Genomic DNA, 6,910 nt, shown 5'->3' with positions numbered 1-6,910 from the left:
AACCTTATCTTCATACTTATCATTAAGCTGAATACATTGTTCATCTCCAATCAGTAACCCTTTGGATCATAAAAATAAGTGTTTTGAATAAAATCATCTTATAAATAACATATATAACTTGTTATGCTATCTTAAATGTATAGAGATGAATAATTTTGTTGATTTTCTCAGAGTGAAATCTAGCTCTTTCAGATATACACACACACATATTTAGGAGGTTAAGACCTATCTATGAAAAAATAAAAATATAAGAAAAACTAAAACTTGGATACATAAACTAAACGGGATCTTAACAATTAATGATTTTCCTTCAAACATGTATATTTGTCCACCAAGCCTCAAATATTAAAATAAAGAAAATTGATAACAAGGTAACTTCAACTTATCCTTGCATAAATTTTCTTTAATAAACTGAAAAATCGACTCCCACAATTGAATGTGTAAGATTGCATGACCCAAATTAGTCAGCCTGTGTATACACATGTTTTAATCTTTATAAATATGACTGAACACCTTAATCGTTTGAAGATTCACGAAAATATCCTATCCATTCTCGATCTCGAATGAAGAAACAGATAAGGATCCATTTGAAAATAAATTATGTTTTTAGGAATTTTTAAAATAAAATATTTAAAAGAGTGTGTGTTCTTTTGACAAGAAACCTACAAAAGTTTCAAATGGACCAAAAAGGGAATTGCAAATCTTGAATAGGAGTGAGTCTTATTTTTTTAAAAGATATATGTTTAGTTAATTTATTATTTACATTCATAAAACTTATGGTGGTCTTTTCATCATATTTTAGGATAATTTACTTTTACAAAGATACCTTATTTTTTTGTGAGGGCATGATATGATAATACAAAATAATTCTATTTGATTTTAATATATAGATTATTTAATAATTTTTATTAATTTATTGATAAGCCATATAAATTAGCTTTTTTGATGAAAATAAAATAAAATAAAATCACAAATTTCTACCAAATAGTGCAATCGTTCCTAAATGGTAAAAAACACTCGAGAATAAACACCTAGTCAAAGGAAAAAAAGGCAATTCAGTGCAAAAAATGGCAGTAAATGTGCAATCAAATATATGATTATAAAATTAATATTTGTGTATATTTTATAACATGAATTCTAGAGTATTCTATTTTATTGCCTATAAATAAGTAAAATCCACAGATTATTTTTACAAATAATATTCAATATCAAAACTCAGATTTATTTTTGTTTGCATACTAAGCTTTATCATAATGGAATCTGTTTTGAAGATGGTGTTTAAGTTTGTTGTGTTAGTTGTTGCTATTGCAGTTGCTCTAGTTGGAAATGTACAAGGTTTACCCCCATGTTGCCCGAATCCTAGTCATGATCCTAATCTTGAATGTCAACCAATTGTATGTGATAAGCTCCCGTGTTGCGAACCTCGTACCAGCCCTCCTTTCAGCAATACAAAGCATTGAGATTTTCGAAATATTCTTTCGTATTATGAAACTGATCAATTTACAATTGAGAAAAATTCACATCGTTTGTATTAATTATATGAATAAGATTGGTTAAGAAGTTAAGGTATCACATTCTCTATTATTTTTTGCATTTAAAGGAGTGTTTTTATTGATTTATAACCTTATGTTCATACTTATCATTAAATTGAATACATTTTTCATATCCAACAATAGCCCTTTAGATCATAAAAATATAAATGTTTTGCATAAAATCATCTAATAAAAAACATATGCAACTTGTTATGGTATCTTAAACGTATAAAGATGAATAATTTTGTTGATTTTCTCAGAGTCAAATCTAGCTCTTTCAGATGTACACACACACACATATTTAGGAGGTCAAGACCTATCTATGAGAAAAGCAAAAAATAGAGAAAAATCAATTTGGATACATAAACTAAACAAGATTTTAACAAGTAATGACTTGCCTTCAAACATGCATATTTGTCCAACAGACCTCAAATATTATAATCAAGAAAAGTGATAACAAGGTAACTTCAACTTATCCTTGAATAAATTTTCTTTAATGAAATGAAAAATCGAGTCCCACAATTGAATGTCTAAGACTGCATTACCCAAATTAGCCAGCCTATGTGCACATGTGTTTTAATCTTTATAAATTTGACTGAACACCTTAATCGTTTGAAGATTCTTGAAAATATCCTATCCATTCTTGATCTCGAATGAAAAAATAGATATGGATCTATTTGAAAATAAATTAGCCTTTTAGGAATTTATAAAATAATATATTTAAAAGAGTGTGTGTTATTTTCACAAGAACTCTACAAAAGTTTTAAATCAACCAAAAAGGGAATTGCAGAGCTTGAATAGGAGTGAGTCTTATTTTTAAAAACCATATATGTTTAGTTAATTTATTATTTACATTCATAAAAGTTATAGTGGTCTTTTACTCATATTTTAGAATAATTTACTTTTACAAAGACACCTGTTTTTTTTTGTAAGGGCGAGATATGATAATACAATATAATTCTATTCGACTTTAATATACAGATTATTTAATAATTTATATTAATTTATTAATAAGCGATAGAAAAAAAATGTTATTGATAAAAAAAAAATAAAATAAAATCCCAAATTTCTAACAAATAGTGCAATCGTTTCTAAGAGGTAAAAAACATTTGAGATAAATACCTAGTCAAGAAAAAAAAAAAGAATTGACAATACAAACCTCCTACAAACCCTCCTATCAACAATACAAAGCATTGACATTTTGGAAATGTTCTTTCGCATTATGAAACTAATCAATTTGTATTTGAGAAAAATTCGCATCGTTTGTATTAATAATAAGAATAAGATTGATTAAGAAGTTAAGATATCTCATTCTCTATTATTTTTTGCATTTAAAGGAGTGTTTTTATTGATTGATAACCTTATCTTCATACTTATCATTAAGCTGAATACATTGTTCATCTCCAATCAGTAACCCTTTGGATCATAAAAATAAGTGTTTTGAATAAAATCATCTTATAAATAACATATATAACTTGTTATGCTATCTTAAATGTATAGAGATGAATAATTTTGTTGATTTTCTCAGAGTGAAATCTAGCTCTTTCAGATATACACACACACATATTTAGGAGGTTAAGACCTATCTATGAAAAAATAAAAATATAAGAAAAACTAAAACTTGGATACATAAACTAAACGGGATCTTAACAATTAATGACTTTCCTTCAAACATGTATATTTGTCCACCAAGCCTCAAATATTAAAATAAAGAAAATTGATAACAAGGTAACTTCAACTTATCCTTGCATAAATTTTCTTTAATAAACTGAAAAATCGACTCCCACAATTGAATGTGTAAGATTGCATGACCCAAATTAGTCAGCCTGTGTATACACATGTTTTAATCTTTATAAATATGACTGAACACCTTAATCGTTTGAAGATTCACGAAAATATCCTATCCATTCTCGATCTCGAATGAAGAAACAGATAAGGATCCATTTGAAAATAAATTATGTTTTTAGGAATTTTTAAAATAAAATATTTAAAAGAGTGTGTGTTCTTTTGACAAGAAACCTACAAAAGTTTCAAATGGACCAAAAAGGTAATTGCAAATCTTGAATAGGAGTGAGTCTTATTTTTTTAAAAGATATATGTTTAGTTAATTTATTATTTACATTCATAAAACTTATAGTGGTCTTTTCATCATATTTTAGGATAATTTACTTTTACAAAGATACCTTATTTTTTTGTGAGGGCATGATATGATAATACAAAATAATTCTATTTGATTTTAATATATAGATTATTCAATAATTTTTATTAATTTATTGATAAGCCATATAAATTAGCTTTTTTGATGAAAATAAAATAAAATAAAATCACAAATTTCTACCAAATAGTGCAATCGTTCCTAAATGGTAAAAAACACTCGAGAATAAACACCTAGTCAAAGGAAAAAAAGGCAATTCAGTGCAAAAAATGGCAGTAAATGTGCAATCAAATATATGATTATAAAATTAATATTTGTGTATATTTTATAACATGAATTCTAGAGTATTCTATTTTATTGCCTATAAATAAGTAAAATCCACAGATTATTTTTACAAATAATATTCAATATCAAAACTCAGATTTATTTTTGTTTGCATACTAAGCTTTATCATAATGGAATCTGTTTTGAAGATGGTGTTTAAGTTTGTTGTGTTACTTGTTGCTATTGCAGTTGCTCTAGTTGGAAATGTACAAGGTTTACCACCATGTTGCCCGAATCCTAGTCATGATCCTAATCTTGAATGTCAACCAATTGTATGTGATAAGCTCCCGTGTTGCGAACCTCGTACCAGCCCTCCTTTCAGCAATACAAAGCATTGAGATTTTCGAAATATTCTTTCGTATTATGAAACTGATCAATTTACAATTGAGAAAAATTCACATCGTTTGTATTCATTATATGAATAAGATTGGTTAAGAAGTTAAGGTATCACATTCTCTATTATTTTTTGCATTTAAAGGAGTGTTTTTATTGATTTATAACCTTATGTTCATACTTATCATTAAATTGAATACATTTTTCATATCCAACAATAGCCCTTTAGATCATAAAAATATAAATGTTTTGCATAAAATCATCTAATAAAAAACATATGCAACTTGTTATGGTATCTTAAACGTATAAAGATGAATAATTTTGTTGATTTTCTCAGAGTCAAATCTAGCTCTTTCAGATGTACACACACACACATATTTAGGAGGTCAAGACCTATCTATGAGAAAAGCAAAAAATAGAGAAAAATCAATTTGGATACATAAACTAAACAAGATTTTAACAAGTAATGACTTGCCTTCAAACATGCATATTTGTCCAACAGACCTCAAATATTATAATCAAGAAAAGTGATAACAAGGTAACTTCAACTTATCCTTGAATAAATTTTCTTTAATGAAATGAAAAATCGAGTCCCACAATTGAATGTCTAAGACTGCATTACCCAAATTAGCCAGCCTATGTGCACATGTGTTTTAATCTTTATAAATTTGACTGAACACCTTAATCGTTTGAAGATTCTTGAAAATATCCTATCCATTCTTGATCTCGAATGAAAAAATAGATATGGATCTATTTGAAAATAAATTAGCCTTTTAGGAATTTATAAAATAATATATTTAAAAGAGTGTGTGTTATTTTCACAAGAACTCTACAAAAGTTTTAAATCAACCAAAAAGGGAATTGCAGAGCTTGAATAGGAGTGAGTCTTATTTTTAAAAAACATATATGTTTAGTTAATTTATTATTTACATTCATAAAAGTTATAGTGGTCTTTCAATCATATTTTAGAATAATTTACTTTTACAAAGATACCTTATTTTTTGTAAAAGCATGATATAATAATACAAAATAATTCTATTTGATTTTAATATATAGATTATTTAATAATTTATATTAATTTATAGATAAGCCATAGAAATTAGTTTTTTTGATGAAAATAAAATAAAATAAAATCACAAATTTCTAACAAATAGTGAAATCATTCGTAAAAGGTAGAAAACACTCAAATAAACACCTAGTCAAAGGAAAAAAAAGGCAATTCAAAGCCAAAAATGGCAGTAAATGTGCAATAAAATATATGATTATACAATTAATATTTGTTTATATTTAATAACTTGAATTCTAGAGTGTTCTATTTTATTGCCTATAAATAAGTAAAATCCACACATTATTTTGCATTACGGTCAAATTGTAGAAAAAAAACAGACATAAGCAAAGAAATTCTTTAAAAGGAGGGAGAGATTTTGAAATTAAAGAAGAGATTTTGAGATTAAAGAAGAGATTTTGAGATTAAAGAAGAGATTTTGAAATTAAAGAAGAGATTCTGAGATTTTGCAATGGCATAAGGAGATGAAGAGACTAATCCTAAGCATAAATTTAAAAGTTGAGAGTTAAAAAGATTTGACCAATGGGCTGCAATACAATAGACAGACATGTCATATAGAAACCCAAAATTCCCTTGGACATTAGTATCAAGAAACAAATAATGCACAATATAACAGTTTGAAGAGCAACGCATCAAATAAAGACAGTCACATCCAAGCTTAGCAACCCTATGATCTTCTTCAAATTTGCCCATGTAGTAGATGAATTCCACAATTTCATAAGGCACAAGTTCAAAATAACAGCTTCACAATGATCATGTTGCAGATGAATTCAAATGGATCTTTAATGATGTATCAGATGAAGTTTCAAATCACAAGCACTTGGTTACATGAAAGTTGGCATTGGCCAAGTCCTTTGCATAGGAAGTGTTGCCTAAATTCTAAGTCCAATTGTCTCAGATCAAACCAACAGTCCACACAAGATATTTTTTAGGGTTTTTGTTCTTATTTATGTGCATTAATGGTCAAAGACCACACAAACAAACACAATATACACAAACAAAATATATCATAAAAATGGTCTAAATGGACAAAGTGAAAATGACATTAACTTAAACAATTAGAATGGTATGAATAATGGCAAATGTATAAAGCTTGCAAAATAAAGTGCATTAAAGATAAATGGCTTGAAATTAAATGTTAGTTGTTAATGAGTTAGAAGCTAGTATTGCTTTTGCTTTTTGTTTAAGTCATTCTTTGGAGAACACTCAACCCACTTATCATAAGCATGGATCCTTGAACCAAGACATCTTCCAAAGGAAGGAAAAAAGGCAGAGTTTCCACATAATACCATGAAAGAGGGGAGACATACAATCTCACTAACTAGAATTCTATGCCTTTTTGTGTTAAAATTTAGCGCTATGTTAAGCAATCGTAATTGGAGTTATGTAGAAGTCACAACTATCTAAGGTCGGGCAATATAATTTTGGTGTTAATGCATGTTAGAGACATAGTATGATGAATTATGCTCGTGAAACATACCACACACAAAAAGAATATGC

The 6,910-nt window shown here is 27.3% G+C and overlaps 1 long non-coding RNA gene across 1 annotated transcript; it reads left to right on the top strand.

The window, feature by feature from the left end:
• The first annotated feature begins 1,203 nt into the window (after positions 1-1,203).
• LOC127118154 (uncharacterized) lies at positions 1,204-4,461 on the top strand. Its single transcript, XR_007802109.1, has 2 exons — positions 1,204-1,335; positions 4,225-4,461. It is a non-coding gene; the product is annotated as an uncharacterized LOC127118154 (long non-coding RNA).
• Positions 4,462-6,910: the final 2,449 nt, after the last annotated feature.

The sequence above is a fragment of the Lathyrus oleraceus genome, chromosome 2 (assembly GCF_024323335.1).
Source record: "Lathyrus oleraceus cultivar Zhongwan6 chromosome 2, CAAS_Psat_ZW6_1.0, whole genome shotgun sequence".
Classification (NCBI taxonomy): Eukaryota; Viridiplantae; Streptophyta; class Magnoliopsida; order Fabales; family Fabaceae; genus Lathyrus; species Lathyrus oleraceus.
Note: the sequence above shows the minus strand (reverse complement) of the source record. Positions and strands in the feature narration are given on the sequence as shown.